Source organism: Myotis lucifugus, unplaced genomic scaffold (assembly GCF_000147115.1).
Source record: "Myotis lucifugus unplaced genomic scaffold, Myoluc2.0 scaffold_421, whole genome shotgun sequence".
NCBI classification, from domain to species: Eukaryota; Metazoa; Chordata; class Mammalia; order Chiroptera; family Vespertilionidae; genus Myotis; species Myotis lucifugus.
In genome coordinates, this window is record NW_005871469.1 from 477,509 (window position 1) to 495,321 (window position 17,813).

Genomic DNA, 17,813 nt, shown 5'->3' on the forward strand with positions numbered 1-17,813 from the left:
TCACGAATCGCTCAATAAAGTCAATTAGATCTGCAAAGGTTAATCGGTTGGATTTTGTTCTTTCAAAGCAGCAATAGAAAACGAATACAGCCAAGTATCAAGTCTCTGTGAAATGGGAGGAAAGGGATACTCATCCCTGAATGAGCCCTGGCCTCAACCTCCTCCCTTCCACACATCGGCAGTGGATTTTGTGGCATCAAAGAGTCCCTCTTTGATGGGAGTCCCTCTGGCTTACACAGCCCAGTCCCCCCCCACCCCCAATCAAACTATATATGTCTCACCTCCTGGTCTTTGTCCAGGCTTTCCCCATCCCTGGGTTTTCCTCCATGGTTGGATTTAGGTTTCAGTGTAGATCCAGGGTTCAGGTTCATTCTGAGGCCTGAATCAGCAGTCAGTGGGTACCTGGGGTCAGGACTCTGCTGATTTTTACATTCCTGAAATGTCCACTAATTATGTGAGATTGTCCAACCCCCGCCCATTTGGACCCTGGAGGAGAATCCAAGCTGCTATAGCATCTGGTTTGGGCTTCCCCTGAAGTCATCTCTGCCCTACCTCTTGGAGAAATTTCTCAAAAGATTAAGGCTATTGCCCTGCAGGCATGGCTCAGTGGTTGAACGTCGACCTATGAACCAGATCATGATTCAATTCCCGGTCAGGGCACATGCCCAGGTTGCGGGCTCGATCCCCAGTGGGGGGGCATGCAGGAGGCAGCCGATCCATGATTCTCATCATTGATGTTTCTATCTCTCCCTCCTTCTCCCTTCCTCTCTGAAATCAATTAAAAAAATCTTTAAAAAAAAAGATTAAAGATATTGCTATAGGTGTTATCTTAAAAAAAAAAAAAAAAACTATACCAAAGTCCTTGGTATCAGAATGTCAACAGGAAGAGATTCCCATCCATGCCTCTGGCTTCCCCGTCTCACACCTGCACCTGTTATGCCTGGGTGGATGACCTTGTGCAAGCCACTCCTCGGTTCTGCCCCAGGCCCTCCGTTGTAAAACAAAGGGGTTGGATAAGAAGTCTCTACTGGGGTAGTGGTGGGGAGGGAGGGTGACTATGATTAAAGGCCTACAGTTCTGAGAGCCTAATCCTTGACAGTATGGCACAGGCTTTGGATTCAGACACACCGGAGTTCAAGCCCTAGGTCTGCCAGTTGTTGGTCGGGTGGTCCTGGGAAAGTAACTGAGCCTCAGTTTCCTCGTCCATAAAATGGGAATTAAATAAGGAAATGCCTCTTAAGTGCCTGACACAGAATAATGCTGCAATGAACATAGAGGCACATCCTAGCATATCTTTATGAGTAAGTGTTTTCACATTTTTCAGGTAGATACCCAGAGTGGAATTGCTCTAGTCTTAACTTTTTTAGGAACCTCCTTACTGTTTTCCATAGTGGCTATACCAATTTACCAATTCCACAAGCAGTGCACAAGGGTTCCCTTTTCTCTGCATCCTCTCTAACACTTCTGATTTCCATATATACAGTGGAATACTACTCAGTCATTAAAAACGATAAAATATTGCAACAACCTGGATGTATCTTGAGAATATCATGCTAAGTGAAATAGGTCAAATAGAAAAGGACAAGAACTGTATGATTTCACTAATGTGTTGGATATAAAACAGAAAGCAACAAACAAACAAAGCAAACAACCAAACTCATAGACACAGACAACAATATAGTGGCCCCAGGGGGAAGAGGGTGAGGGTAGGTTGAAGAGGGTAAAGGGTGTCAAATATCTGGTGATGGAAGGAGACTAGACTTTCGGAGATGAGCACACATCACAGAATTGTACACCTAAAACTTATATAATGTTATTAACCAATGTTACATTCAATTTAATTTTCTAAATTTAAAAGGCAAAACAGCCCAGCCAGCGTGGCTCAGTGATTGACTGACCTATGAACCAAGAGGTCATGGTTAGATTCCCAGTCAGGGCATATGCCTGTACTGCAGACTCGATCATCAGTAGGGGGCGTGCAGGAGGCAGCCAATCAATGATTCTCTCTCATCATTGACGTTTCTCTCTCTCTCTCCCTTCCTCTCTGAAATCAATAAGAAATATTTTAAAAAAATAACAAGCAAAACAATTGCCCTAAGCTGATTTGGCTCAGTGGAATACAGCGTTGGCCTGAAGACTGAAAGGTCCCGGGTTTGATTTTGGCCAAGGGCACATGCCCAGTTTGCAGGCTCGATCCCCAGTAGGGGGTGTGCAGAAAGCAGCCAATCAGTGATTCTCTCTCATTGATGTTTCTATCTCTCTCTCCCTTTCCCTTCCTCTCTGAAATCAATAAAGAAATATATATTTTTAAAAAGGCAAAACAATAAAAGTTTAGAAGATAATATAGGAGCATATCAAGAGAGGGAAAGTATTCCTAAATATGATACCAAAAAAGCACTCACTATAGTGAAAAATATTGATAAATGGGACTACATTCAATGATAGTTCATTGGAAGACACCAGGAAAAAAAGTAAAAAGGCAAGCCACAGAGTGGAAAACATATTCACAATAACCAGCAAAGAGCTCATATCCAGTAAACATAAAAAATTCCTAGAAATCAGCCATAAAAAGACAGACCACCCAAAAGAAAAATGGACAAAATTTACAATAGGCATTTACAAAAGAGGAACTTTAAATGTCCAGTAAATATAATGAAAGATGCTCAGCCTATTACTCATTAGAGAAGGCAAACTAAAACCACAACACAACACAATGCACACTCACAGATTAGCTGAAATTAAAAAGTCTGGAATATAGTTTACGAAGATGTGGAACAGAAGATCTCATAAGCTTCCAGTCCAAATGTTAATTAGTATGATCACTTTTGAAATTTGGTAGTAACTATAGTAAAATAAGATAAAATAAATTTACATCCAATGACCCACTGTTTTCTCCTGGGTGTATATTCAACAGAAGTGCATAAAAATATATCAAGAGATGTGTAGTTTAAATGTTTTTGGTAGCATCATACATATTGAGCAAAATTCTATTGGTATAATGAGTCCTGTTTATTCACAAATATAAAAACTAATTTAAAAAAAAAGCACATTCATCCCCTTAAGAAATAAGTGTCAAATATAATTTTGCTTTTTATCCTATACTAGGGGCCCAGTGCATGAATTCGTGCACCTTGAAAGGAACTGTGGGCCGCTAGGCTACGGTAGGCACAAGGGTGGGTCTCGGCCCATCCTCCACACCCCGCCTGGCCCCTCCTGCCAAGGCCCCTGGTCCCCTGTCTGCCGGCAGCCCTGCTCCTGCCGCCACTGTGCCCACGCGCTGACAGCACCTGCCCCAATCGCGCCCACTGAAGGCGCGGAACAATTAGAGCCAGTGCTAGCAGCAGGTGTGAGCGGGGGCCAGCACCATCTGCAGCTACGAGTGGCAGCTGCTGCCCTGATCTCCCCTCAGGAGCAGGGGGAGGTGGAGAAGTCCTCAGGGGCAATCAGGGCCAGCAGCCGCTGCTCACACCCACTGATGGCACCGAGCGATTGGGGCCAGCACCTGGTGCTGGCAGTAGGTGCGAGTGGCAGCTCCAGCGCTGGCAGCAGGTGTGAGCGGGACCGGGGCCAGCAGCAGGTGCAAGCACCGGGTGGGACCACGGCACGCGGGAGCAAAGAATTTTCAGTAACTACCAGAGGCTCGCCCCAATGGCAGCAACCAGTGCCTCGCCTTGGTCTGGTGCCCCCACTCACCTGCTCTACCATCCTGCCGGGGCCGACGCCCACTATGGTGGTCAATGTACGTCATAGCAACCGGTTGTTTGGTTGTTCTGCTGTTCAGTCTACTTGCATATTAGCCTTTTATTATATAGGATAATAAAAGGCTAATATGCAAATTGCCCCCTTGGTTCGACTGGGAGCCCAGGAGTTCAACTGTTTGCTATGATGCGTGCTGACCACCGGGGGGCGGCACAGAACATGGTGGGCGTAGGTGATGCGGCATTGACAGTGGGTGGCAGTGGAGGCACTGCCAGCCCCAATAGGCCCCAATGAGAGCGGGACTGTGGCAGGATGGTGGAGCAGGTGAGCGGGTGGCACCAAGCCAAAGTAGGTACACGTGGAGGCACAGGTGCTGCCCAGGGCCCACAGGGCAGCTGGGACCTGCCCTCCCACACCAGACGCTCACACTTCAATTGCTGGCCAGGCCTAGGGAACCGCACCTGTGCACAAATTTCATGCACTGAGCCTCTAGTGTTTAATAATTGCATATAAAATGATGTAATGATTTATGTTTTCATCACTTGTGTACAAATAAGAGTTATAATAAAAATCCAATTCAAGAAGAGAAATGTTAATTTCTTAGTGGTCCCAAGAAACAAATTTTGTTTAATTTCTATTTATTTACATATGGTCACATATATTTGTTGAGCAGAAATATGATAGGATGATTACTAAAAATTATTTAAGTATAAAAATATGTTGGATAAAATTCTGCAGTGGAGGTGGAATGAAGTACAAATTCAAAGAGAAAAAAGAAAATATAAAGTTAAAAAGGTGCTCATGTCTTTTTTCCTCCTGCACACCCTCAACTGGGGACTGAGCCCGCAATCCGAGCATGTGACCGGAATCGAACCCGGGACCTCCAGTCCGCAGGCCGACACTCTATCCACTGAGTCAAACCAGCTAGGGCACCAGGTCCCCTTTGTGGTAACAAAAATGAAAGCACCTCCAGGGATCTTCATAACTGGCACGGAATTCTAAAAAGATCAATTTTGTATCAATTTTAATACAAAATCGATATTAGACGCACATTATTTTTGAAAAGTATTGTAAAATACAAATTCTGGTAAGGAGTTGGCTGAGAACCTCTGCTCCATCTGGGGATGGTGGGCTTCCTCTCTCCAGAGCCCCTCATCCTCTGGCTCTTTTATTGCCCCTCGTCTACCCTCCCCTCCAATGCTGGGATTCCTGGGAGCCAGGACCCAGGTCCACTCTTCGCTCTCTTGGGTGAGTCCAGACATTCTCAGGACTTCAAATGTCACAGTCTGCCAGCTAAGGACCCCCAAACCTAGGTCCGCTGTCCAGATCAGTGTCATCTGGCCCCCATCCCACTCCAGCTATAAGATCCTTGCTGGGTCTCTATTGCTCAAGCCTCAGGACAAGCTGTCTCCCACCTAGAATGTTTGCTTCCCTCTTTCATCCCAAGCCCCGCCCCTCCTTGAATGAGAAACCAACTCCCCCACCTGCCCAGCACTTTGTGATGGAATCATCATCAACCCTGAGTTCCTCCAAACACCCCATGCTACCCTCTGACCTCCCAACAGGCTGTTTTCTTGGCAGGGAACGCTCTTCCCTATGATCTTCCTCTACTCATTCTTCAGAGTCACATGTGCCCTCCTCCAGGAAGTCCTCCTCCCTGCACCTACCACTCCCAGGCTGGGGCAGACACTTACTCTGGGTTCCACAGTTCCCTGTACCTCCCCAGCCCAGTCCAGACCATGCTGGGCAGTCAGTGGTGACTAATCTGTTTATCCCACTGGGTTGTGAGTCGAGCTGTCTCCGTCTTCACTGTAACCTCATCGTCCTGCCAGGCCTGGCCACACGGCTCACTGGCATCAACACTGGATGGGAGAAGCTGAGGTCCAGATGCCCTGGGACCACCAGCACTTGGAACAGATGGACCCCTCTGCATCCTTGTTCTCTAGATCCCCCAGGCAACCACTCCTTGTTCTGGAAGTTGGAGCATGTTGATGAAAACATGGAATTAAATGCAGGAAGAATTTACTTCAGACTCAGAGATAACAGTGCATAAAGGGGAATGTGACTTTGAAGTCACATAGCCAGTGACCTCTTGAACTTGGGTGGGGCTTTTTGTCAGCTCTCTAAAAGTGGGGCTCACTTTGTAGAAATACAGAAAATAACAGGGGGAGAGATCAACCAAAGGACGTATATGCAAGCATATAGGCCTAACCAATGGACACAGACAACAGGGGGGTGAGGGCATTATTTTGGGGTATAGGGGGTAACGTGGGGATAAGGACACATATGTAATAACTTAATCAATAAAAAAAAATTGAAAAGAAAATAACAGAACCAGGCTGGTTCTGCCAGCAAAACTGAGAACATTAGCAACCTTAGCTCCTCGGGATGGAGGGCTGGGGTGAGGGCCAACACTGGCAGGACCAGGGAGTAAGGCGTAGAAGGAAGAAAGTGATTCCTTTTCTGTAGACTTTGAAATTGTTAGTGAGCTCATAATCATGTACTCCTTGTGTAACTGAATCTCTATGGAAAGGCATTATGGAGATAATAACACTAACTGGGCTGTGTGAGGTGCGGGTGCCACGCTTGCAGCAAGCTGTAGCTGGTTCACATCAGTTATCTGCCAATAGCGTCCATTAACCACGCGATGCGCATTAACCCTGTGAGGGAGGTGCTAATGTGCCATCCCACCTTACGATGAGGAGCTGGAATAAGCCGCATCCCCGCATTTGGTTGTTCTGTGTTCTGAGGGGCAGGTAGTTGTGAGCTCCGTTTCCAGATGGGAAAACTGAGAGGCTGGCTAACAGCTGAAGTCACTCTAGGACAGCAATGGCAAACCTATGACACACGTGTCAGAGGTGACACGCGAACTCATTTTTTTGGTTGATTTTTCTTTGTTAAATGGCATTTAAATATATAAAATAAATATCAAAAATATAAGTCTTTGTTTTACTATGGTTGCAAATATCAAAAAAAATTCTATATGTGACATGGCACCAGAGTTAAGTTAGGGTTTTTCAAAATGCTGACACGCCGAGCTCAAAAGGTTCGCCATCACTGCTCTAGGAGATGCAGTGGCAGGGAAGAGCGGGATGTAGGCCATCACTGTTTCCCAGCCCAAGGCAGCACCCTCAGAGCTCACACCTGAACCTCTCGCACCTCTCCATCCCATCTCCCAAACTTTTTCTGTCCCATTTGAATGCAGAACCATTAAGCTGCCCTCCAAACATTTCCTGAGATGCTGTTCTCCACCCCTCTTCCACGCCACCAACCAGCTAAGCCACATAGTTTCATCAGACAAGACACTTCTTGCCCTGTGAGAGTTCCGAAGCCAGCTTTTGCGATGGGGACATTTTCAGTGGTGTGGGGCATGGGGAATTGGGGGTGAGGAAGACTGGCATCCAGTTGTGGGCTTGGAGGTGCAACCAGTGTCAGGCAAAGGATCACATACCTGCCGTTGAAAGATCCCCCTGGCTGTGAGGGAGAGTGATGGGGGAGGGGGGACCTCCAGGGAGGCCAGGAGCTCCTGGGGGAGACTGGGCTGGAGCCCAGCAGAGAGCAGAAGGGAGCCTTAAAGCCAGAAGCCCCATGACTCAAGCGTTTGAAATGAGGAAATTCTCAACCAGAGAAAAACACAGTGCTGTCGCTAAGAGGAAAACAGAATGAAGCGACCTACGTCCATAGGGGAAGTGGATGTGAAACTGTTGTTATTAACTTTGTTATAAATAACAGGAAAGGAGCAAAGAGAAGGCCAAATATTATAGACACGCCATTTGTGCAGCTTCGCCAGGAAGCTGCAATTTAACAGAAGCTACCAGTCCGTTCCCAGCGGGTCGCTGGGGGAAGGGCTAAACAGGGTGGAGAATGGATGCCTGCCCAGGGAAGTCTGGGTGAAACAGGGAAGTGCCTGTCTGTCAATCACACCTGGGAACAGGCCACTGGCCAGAGTAGGTGTGGCCACTGCAAGCACTGGAAGAGAAAGATTTGAAATATTTACTGTCCTAAACAAAGAAGTTTGCTCTCTCTGGCACTCTTCTCCTGGCACCCTGGGGACTCCTGTTGCAGGGCCTGCTCTCTTGGCCCCCGCGAATTCACCCACAGAGCCCACAGCCAGGGGCCCCACACAAGGGACTAATGGACTGCAACTAGCCTAATGCTAACGCGGACCCAATGCCAGCGTGGAATGGAAACTGGGCACTGGCTTTGCTTTTACTCTGTTGACTCCCCAGCCCCACTTCCTCCAGGACTGGATTAAGGGAAATGGGACTTTAGAAACCCGGATGTGTAATTCCATGCAAATAAAAATCACCATCCTCCCACACGAGTTTCAAAAAATTATTTTTCTTGAGATATCGTAAGGACCCCATCTCAAGCACTCAGTGGGGAAGAGGACACCCCACTTCCACCTATAACAGATGGAGACGCAGTAAAGCCATTCCATGACCAATAAATGAACCCCCGCCACAGATATGGATACGAACAATCTCAAAAACTGAAGAAAAAAGCTATTGCAGAAAGACATGCTTATGCTGTGTGCTGCCCTACATATAAAGTTTTTAAACCTACAAAAGAACATTTTCCCAAATATCATGTGTGGATATGAGGCAGGTTAATAAGAAGCCAGGAAAATTCCTTGGCAAGTGGAATGGGGAACCTGAGACAGTTGAACAAAATGGCCAATCAATTTTACAGCCAGATACAGAAGGTCACTGAAAAATCAGACAGCGGCCGAAAACCAAGACTACAGGCTTATTAGAGGAGAAGCACCTGCCGGGCTGTCTCACAAGGGGAGGACAGCAGCACGTGCAGGGGTGGGCACGCCTTTTGAGGGGCGGAATGGGAAGGGGTGGGGGCTTAGTGTACTCGGCGCACACTGATTGGTGGCTTACTGCATTGTCCATATAGGACAAGGGCTTAGGGTATTTGGCAGGTGTGGATTGGTGGTCCAATGTATAGTCCATATAAGGTACATGGTTAGTCACTCAGGTATTTCCAGGCTGCAGGTTACGTCATACTCCGCCCACCAGTTGGGGAACGGAGGTTCTATCAGTCACCAGGGCAGAAAGCCCCAGGTGCCTAGCAACAGGCAAGACTGGTGCTGGACTTCCATCCCAGGGTGGCCTTTCCTCCCCTGGCACATCGCTGGGCATGCAGTTTAGACCCCTGACATTTCCTCCCTAAATACAACATCTAGGCCTCTGTTGTATTTCAGCTCGAGGCCCAGAAAAGTAGCAAAACCAGGCAGGCAATGCCAGGACCAGCTGCAGTAACTAATGACCTCCTGTCCTGGCGCTGACCAATCACTGGAGACCACAACCCTGGAAGGGCACAGCTAGAAAACTGATGAGTATTCTATCGAGGTCCTCTCCTAAACTCCCAGCCTTTAAAACCCTCAAGACAAAGGACCCAGCCAGTGCTCTCCCTCCCGGGAGCACACTCATGCCTTTCCCTTTCCTCTCATCTTCCCCCACAGCAGCGGTTCTCAACCTGTGGGTCGCTACCCCTTTGGCGATCGAACAACCCTTTCACAGGGGTCGCCTAAGACCATCCTGCATATCAGATATTTACATTACGATTCATAGCAGTAGCAACATTACAGTTATGAAGTAGCAACGAAAATAATTTTATGGTTGGGTCACAACATGAGGAACTGTATTTAAAGGGCCAGAAGGTTGAGAACCACTGCCCTAAACGCTAAGGGACCCCACAAAACTTATAACTAAGGGAGCCATGAGCAGGCAGCTCATCCCAGGCAAACCCCTTGACCCTGTCCCCAAGGCCCCCTCTTCGCTGACTTTCCAGTGAGTCAAAGCAGCCCCGAGTGGGCGCTCCTGTTGCTTCTTCTATCCTGGGCCCTTCTTTGTTTCACCGTCCCCAGCTTTAATAAACATTTTCTCAAAATCACTTGGACTTGTATTGTGAAATCTTTCCTGCATGAAGTCAAGAAGCCACACACTACCCACCAGTCCGAGGTAGACTCGCTCGGGCCCAGTCCCCTTTCTGGTAACAGATACACAAATATGTAGGAAAAGAATTTAAAAATGCCTCAGAATATTAACTATATGACATCTGGGAGGGGACACAGGAGGTCCCAAATCAGTCAGAAATATTTTATTTCTCTAAAGATACAAATGATAAAAATGTTAAGATATAACAAAAATAGCTGTGCATATATGACTAAACATGACAATTCCTCTAAACCTGTCTTGACTTTGTATTTGAAATAATTATTTTTTAATCTATTTTTATTGATTTTATAGAGAGAGGGAGAGAAAGATAGAAACATCAATGATGAGAAAGAATCATTGATCGGCTGCCTCCTGCGCGCCCCCACTGGGGATCAAGCCCACAACCGGGGCATGTGCCCTGACCCAGAATCAAACCATGACCTCCTGGTTCATAGGTCGATGTTCAACCACTGAGCCATGCCAGCTGGGCTGAAATAATAATTTTTTAAATATTTGTATTGATTTGAGAGAGAGAGAGAGAGAGAGAGAGAGAGAGAGAGAAACATCAATGATGAGAGAGAACCATCGATCGGCTGCCTCCTGCACGTCCCCCACTGGGGTCCAGAGCTCACAACCTGGCATGTACCCTTGACCGAATTGAACCCGGCACCCTTCATCCCGCAGGCCCATGTTCTATCTACTGAACCAAACCAGTTAGGGCAAAATAATTATTTTTTTAAGCAAAAGAAAGGGGGTTGTGGAACCAGATGATAATCAGATACAGATAGAGATGGAGCAGAGGGAGAAAGAGTCATCACAGGGAAGACATGCAATTTTATTTTCCCTTGACTGCCTTCCTATTCGATACACACACACACTTACCCAGCTATAGCATATGGTAAATAGTGTCAGAAAGAGAGGATGGAGTGAAGAGGCGGGTGACAGGATGGACGAAGGGATGGGTAAGGATGGGAGGCAGGGAAGGGATAAGCACTAGCAGACCAAAGAACATTGCTGCTCTGCAGTCTGTGACATAACCAAGTCCCTAACATTACTCACAGCCAGGGCTGCTCTGTACACTCGGGGAAACCCTAGGCCAGGGACAGCAGGAAGGAAGCAAGACCTCCCCTCTGCCCAGTTCTCGGTGCTGGGTCAGGTGGCTTTGAAGGATGGAAGAGAGAGAGACTAAGACAAGCAAAGCTGGGAGGAAAAACTGGGGGAAGGGTGGCGAGGGCCAGAGAGCAGACCACCATGACTCATACCCAGACTGCAAGTCAGGTGCTGGAACCATAATGCTGGGACAATCCCAAACAAAATAACCCCCTCAGCAATTTCCAGAGCACACCACTCAGCCTGCTGGGTTGGCAGCCTCCAAAGTAGACTAAGAAAAATCCATGATGGGAGCTTAAACTTAAAGAGGGTCACTCTGGCCCCACTCACCCCAGGTCAGAAGGTGTCTGGTGGAAAGTAGCAGGTGGGGGACCGAGTAGTCAGCTGTCAGCTGCTGTACCAGACGTGTGGGCATCTCCAGGTGAGGGGTGAGGAGGGGCCAGGGTCCACTAGCAGTGTCTCAGCTCCTGCTGTTAAAGAGAAAACCACAGGCCCCAAATGGCATCATTCGTGCTAAAAACCCATGATACTGAACCTAGATTTAATACCTAATCTAATTGCAGTGTTAACCTCTGCCAGAAACAGAATCTTAATCAGCCAGTCTGGAATGTTCTGGTCAAGCACCAATGAGGTCACAGGGGGCCTCTCCATGCACCAAAGAAAGAAGAGGCAAAACCCTCAGTCTCTTCCCCCCAAGAAAAGATGTCTCTGGCCCCAATAACCCTTTCTCCTGTCCATAGCGCCCTTGTCCCACCCTTCCTATAAAAACCTGCCATTTTGTACAGCCTCTTCCTGCACCTTTCTAGCTGCTAGAACGGACGGGGCCCGTTTCATGAATCTTTTCATTAAAACCAATTAGATCTTCATATTTACTCAGTTGAATTTTGGTTATTTTAACTTTACTAAATCTATATTGAGAACCTCTGAATCTCTGCTCTTTAGACTTGAAAATTTGGAAACCTTGACTACGCTTTAGATAAATTTGAGAGATTAGCAAATTGTATTCAAATAATTTACTTAACAAAATATTTATTGAGCACCTGCTATGTGTTAGACAGTGGAGATACATCAGTGAGCCAGAAGTCCCTGCCCCCATGGAGAGAACATTCTGGTGGGAAAGGCAGAATTAAAATGTAGATCAATATATAAGATGCTTTCAGGTGGTGGCAAAAGGCTATGAAGAAAATGTTTTATGTATTTAACAAACATTCAAAACTTACTACATGCCAGGCACTAGTGTAAAATATTAATTAGTTTAGTACTTATATGGTACCTTATTTAATAAATAAAAGCAGGGTCTGGGGTGGGGAGAAGTGCCAATTCAGTTTATGTGGTCTGGGTTACTTCCTTCTGGAGGGGACAGGCCTTTGAGCTGGGAACAGAAAATGAGCCAGCCTCACTCTCCAGGCCAAGCATTTCGGGCAGAGGGCGATGCAAAGGCCCTGAGGCTGACTGGGTGTTTGAGAAACAAAATGCCACCGTGAGTGGAGCATTGTGAGCAGACATTAGAGCGGAACCAGATGATGTAAATCCAGCAGCCACTGGACAGATCCTGAAGGCTCCCGTGGGAGGCTGCCATGAGGAACTTGAATTTTATTTCCAGGGTAGTAGGAAGTCTTGTCTTGGAATCTTTAGAATCTTAAGCATGTTTACGTTTTCTTATCTATAGGATCCTGCAGCCGTGGTCATCTCAAATCATTAGACTCTTCGAGTCCTTACAATCTTGTCAGATAATTTGCTCAATTCTGCTCTCTAGGCCAGAGTTCTGTTCCTCAGAGTATGTCCTGAATGTCCCCTGAAGTCTCTTCTGGTCTTGACTCTAGCCTCTGCCATGGCAGGGGTACGCCCGGAGATCAGGCAGGAGGCTGGCCTGCACTTTGTTGTCATGAAGTAGGTGCCAGTTCTTCCTTTTTCTGGTTCTGGAGGTTCTAGGTCTAGGAGGTCCTAAAGCCAAGCTCTAATCCAAACTCCTGGGACACCTAAAGGTACCTCACATGGAGCCAAAAACTAAATCTGGATTCCCCTCCTTCCTGCAAAACCTGCTCCACCAGCTTCCCACCACAGCTGGTCCTCATCCCTTCCCCTCATCTCCACCTCACCTCTGTAAAAGGCACCATCTTTCCACTTGCCATGTCGACGTAAGAAATATTCAAACCTGTAAGAATTTTTATGAATTTTTTTGAGCCAAACTGAGTACAATTGCCAGGAAGCAAAAACTCAACAGGTTAAGAAAATGCTTCAGAGAATGGCAATTATTCACCTTATTTTATACATTACAATCAAAGGAGAAGACATAAGGGGGTTACGTGAAATCCACTGGTGATAGAATAGGGAGGCAGGAGAAAGCAAAGGGGGAAACCTTGGGTATGGTACAAAAAGTAAAATGAATAGACACTTTCTTTTACATAAGTGGGTACAGGATGGTTAACAGTCAACAGTTAACATGATAACAATAACAATGAGGGTATTTGTGGTCTCTGCTCTGGTGCTGTGGTTGTGCTTTGGGGGGCAGGGGTTAGGAATTACCCTGTTATTCCAAAGGTTTGTTTATCAGGTGGTTATCCTAGATGCAGAAAGACAACAGACAGGCTCAAGTAAGGTGAAGATTGGCCTTTGTCGGAGAAAAATATTGCCCTATGACATGACTACCCACCATGAACAGCTTTTATTTATTTTTTTTTATTTTTTTTATCTATTTCTTTTTTTTTTTTTTAATCTTTATTGTTCAGATTATTACATTTGTTCCTCTTTTTTCCCCCCATAACTCCCCTCCTTCCAGCTCCCACCCCACCCTCCGCCCTCACTCCCCACCCACTGTCCTCATCCATAGGTGCACGATTTTTGTCCAATCTCTTCTCGCATCTCCCACACCCCTTTTCCCCCCAAGAATAGTCAGTCCATTCCCTTTCTATGTCCCTGATTCTATTATAATCACCAGTTCATTCTGTACATCAGGTTATTTATTCACTTGATTCTTAGATTCATTTGTTGATAGATGCATATTTGTTGTTCATAATTTGTATCTTTACCTTTTTCTTCTTCTTCCTCTTCTTAAAGGATACCTTTCAGCATTTCGTATAATACTGGTTTAGTGGTGATGAACTCCTTTAGCTTTTCCTTATCTGTGAAGCTCTTTATCTGACCTTCAATTCTGAATGATAGCTTTGCTGGATAAAGTAATCTTGGTTGTAGGTTCTTGCTATTCATCACTTGGAATATTTCTTGCCACTCCCTTCTGGCCTGCAACGTTTCTGTTGAGAAATCAGCTGACAGTCGTATGGGTATTCCCTTGTAGGTAACTGAGTTTCTTTCTCTTGCTGCTTTTAAGATTCTCTCTTTGTCTTTTGCTCTTGGCATTTTAATTATGATGTGTCTTGGTGTGGTCCTCTTTGGATTCCTTTTGTTTGGGGTTCTCTGCGCTTCCTGGACTTGTAAGTCTATTTCTTTCACCAGGTGGGGGAAGTTTTCTGTCATTATTTCTTCAAATAGGTTTTCAATATCTTGCTCTCTCTCATCTTCTGGTACCCCTATAATTCTGATGTTGGTACGCTTGAAGCTGTCCCAGAGGCTCCTTACACTATCTTCGTACTTTTGGGTTCTTTTTTCATTTTGCTTTTCCGGTTGGGTGTTTCTCGCTTCTTCGCATTTCAAATCTTTGACTTGATTCTTGCGCTCCTCTGGTCTGCTGTTGGGAGTCTGTATAATATTCTTTATTTCAGTCAGTGTCTGCTTACTTTCTAGATGGTCCTTTATCACACCATCGAGGGTCTCATTAGATTTCCTGTATATCTCATCAAGTTTATCGACAGACTCTAGAAGCCTCTCAAGAGACCTCAAAAGTGTGGTTCTGAACTCAATATCCTCCCTTGATAGTTTTGTCCTGTTTCTTTGTCTCCGCATTTTTTTACGCTTTCTTGGTACACCCCCTAGTGGTCTTTGTGCGCAGTCTTGTTGTAGTTAAGCCTTGATTGTTATAGTTAATACTAGAGGGATTTGACCTCCAGGCCGACTGGCTGTGATAATCAGCTGTGTTTGCAGTGGAAGAACTTGTGTCCTCTAGGGAGGTGCTAATCTAGCCTTTGCCTGAGGCTCTGTGAAGGGCTTGGGTGGAGCGGGTCCCACTGATCAACAGGGCAGAGGAGGGAGCAGTTATGGCTGCTCTCAGTCCGTCCCCAGGGGCTCTGCCTCTCTGTCCCAGCAACAGCTGCAAACCTTGGAGGGACCGTAGCCAGACAGTCCTGCTTCTCCTGTTTGAGTCTGGGTCCCTAGAGACTCGCCCGGATCTGGAGCTCAGAGTCTGAGGCTCCCTCCGGATTGAAACAGACAACCACACCCTCAGCCACCAGCCCACGCCGCGCGCACTCCGCACCTTAGTATTTTACTTCAGCACTGCACCTCCTCTGATTCTCGGTTCCTCCTAGTTGTAGAACTTCCATTCAGCCAGCCTTCCTGTGGTTCTGGATGATGTCCGTTCCGTCTTCTAGTTGTATTTTTGAAGTGGTTGTTCGAGGCAGCAAACTCTGGCGTTAACCTATGCTGCCATCTTGGTTTCCCCCCATGAACAGCTTTTAGTTAAAAGAAGGAATTCTTACCATTTGCAACAGCATGGATGGAACTGGAGAGCATTATGCTAAGCAAAATAAGCCAGTCAGAGAAAGATAAATATCACATGATCTCACTCATGTATGGAATATAATGAACAACATAAACTGATGAACAAAAACAGATCCAGAGATAGAGCAGCATCAAACCTCAGAGGGAAGGTAGGGGAGGGTGGGAGTAAGGGGGGAGAGATCAACCAAAGGACTTGTATGCATGCATATAAGCCTAACCAATGGACACAGACACCAGGGGGGTGAGAGGCATGAGTGGCGTGGGGAGGGGGGCGGGAGGGGGCGATAAGGACACATATGTAATACCTTAATAAATTAAAACAAAATTTCTTTAATTTCAGACTATCTTATGTGGTTACTTCAGATCTCTGAGTTTGTAAGGCCACCACACAGGCCTCTCCTGAGTTTGTCAGGTTTAGCATGTAGCCCTTTTTCATTTCCCACATCCCCCTTTTGGTCATAAATCAATCCGGAAGTATGCATTGATGACCAACCCTTTTGTTGGATAATGTGGTCCCACAGTGCTAGGAAGGCTCATGCCTAAGAAGTCTTGGTGTCAGCGTTTGTCTTGCTGAACAATGGACTATTGGGGATGGGGCAAGACCATAACCTTGCATGAAAGTCAAGGCTGAATTTTTCTCCAAATGGAAAGGCAGATAAATGGGAGGCCGCCAGGTCTTATGGGCCTTTATTAAGAAAAACACTCTGGCCCTGGCCAGTGTGACTCAGCTGGTCGGAGCTATGCACTGAAGAGTTGCGGGGTCAAGTCCTGGTCAGGGCACATGCCCAAGTTGCAGGTTTGATCTGGTCAGAGTGCATTCAGGAGGCAGCTGATCAATGTTTCTCTCTCACATTGATGATTTTCTCTTTTTTCTTCTCCCTCCCTTCCTCTCTCTCTAAAAATCAGTAAAAACATATCCTCAGATGAGGATTTCAAAAGAGAAAAACATTGGATCATTTCTAACCTATAAGCTGTTATGATCCAGGTTTTTCTGCCTGTCTCACTTCTCTATATTTTGCATCTAGTTACCAGTGAATAAAATTCCTCCCTCACTCGTGGGAGTGGGGTTGAGGTTCTTGCAATATCTTCAGAAAAAGAATTTTCTAAGATTTGCACAGGAGAATGCGATGTGGAAAAGGCTTTATTGCGTGAAGTGACAAGTCCCTGCCCCTGAAGCCAGTCCTGAAAGAGGTGCGGCTGGGGTTCCAGCAGAGCCAAAAGCAGGACCAGCATCCAGAGCTTCCGTGCCATGTGGCAGCCAGGAATAGTTCAGCATCGGAGCTAATTAAAGTCCATCAGTTCCCTGTGGGTGTCCCACATGGCCTTGAGCACAGGCAGCGCAGCCCATTGCAACAGGAGTCCCAAGGGCCCAGGACACCAGAGAAAGTGTAAAAACCAAGAGGGTGTGGCTCCTTTGGAGGTTTAAATGTTCAGGTTTTGAGATTGTAGGGGCCACACCTGTTCTGGCCACTGACCTGCTTCCAGGTGTGATTGAAGGACAAGCACCTCCCCACGTCTCTCAGCCCTTACAGGGCACGGGTCTAAACTGCCTCTGTCCCGTCCCTTCCCCCGGCGATCAGCGGGGAACAGGCTTGGAGCGCGTTAAATGCAGCTTTTTGGCAAAGCTGTGTAAGTGGCACGCCTATATTACTTAGCCCTCCCTTTCATCCTTTCCTGTTAAATAATAACCAGGAAAGGATGAAATTACAACGGCATCGGTATGACATTTACTTACAGGGTGAGGATACACTATACACCTCTTCAGTTTTCATAATCTGACCATGAGGTGGGTTTCTTTTTACTGTGGCCCATCTACTTCCCATTGGCAACACTCGGGTGCTGTTATTAATCTGATTTCCACTAATTATGCAATTGGAAGATGTAACCTTAAGGTTTCATTGGGGCCAAAAGTTGTAAGAACATAATGCTGTATATTATAATTACCATCTAAAAAAATTCCAGAGGCCAGGAGGGCAGTAAGAGTTTCATACGCAAATTTTCATGTGCCTTAGCAGTAGTTATAGAAGACCATTAACTTTAGCCATTTTAGCTTCTATTTGAATTAGTTAGTGTCCTTGTTGGGTTAGTGGTAAGCACATTCCATAATTGGGTTCTAGTATTTATACATAAAATTCCTTTCTTAATATTCCTTTTCCACTAACTTTCTATAACTTCCCTTGCTTGTTTCTTTTTACTCATTCAGAAATAACCAAGTTATTAGGACCAACTACTACTTCCTTTTAACTTCTCTTAAAAATACACACATCCCTTTTCTTCCTTTTGCAATAGCAAAATTTCAAAAGAGAAACCATAAAAAGAGTATTATTGATAATACAAAAATTATCTTATACACCTTCAGCAATCATTAACAGTTGGGCTATATACACAAGGTTTGAAAAAGCTGAAAGAACAAGTGTAATTATTATGATTAATACTAGAGGC

At 45.9% G+C, this 17,813-nt stretch overlaps 1 long non-coding RNA gene across 1 annotated transcript in view; it reads right to left on the reverse strand.

Moving 5' to 3' along the window:
- Positions 1-11,223, reverse strand: part of LOC102425812 — a 15,693-nt gene extending 4,470 nt beyond the window's left edge. The window contains exon 1 of the long non-coding RNA XR_002826221.1: positions 11,088-11,223. This is a non-coding gene — a long non-coding RNA (uncharacterized LOC102425812). The remainder of the gene's footprint in view (positions 1-11,087) is intronic.
- Positions 11,224-17,813: the final 6,590 nt, after the last annotated feature.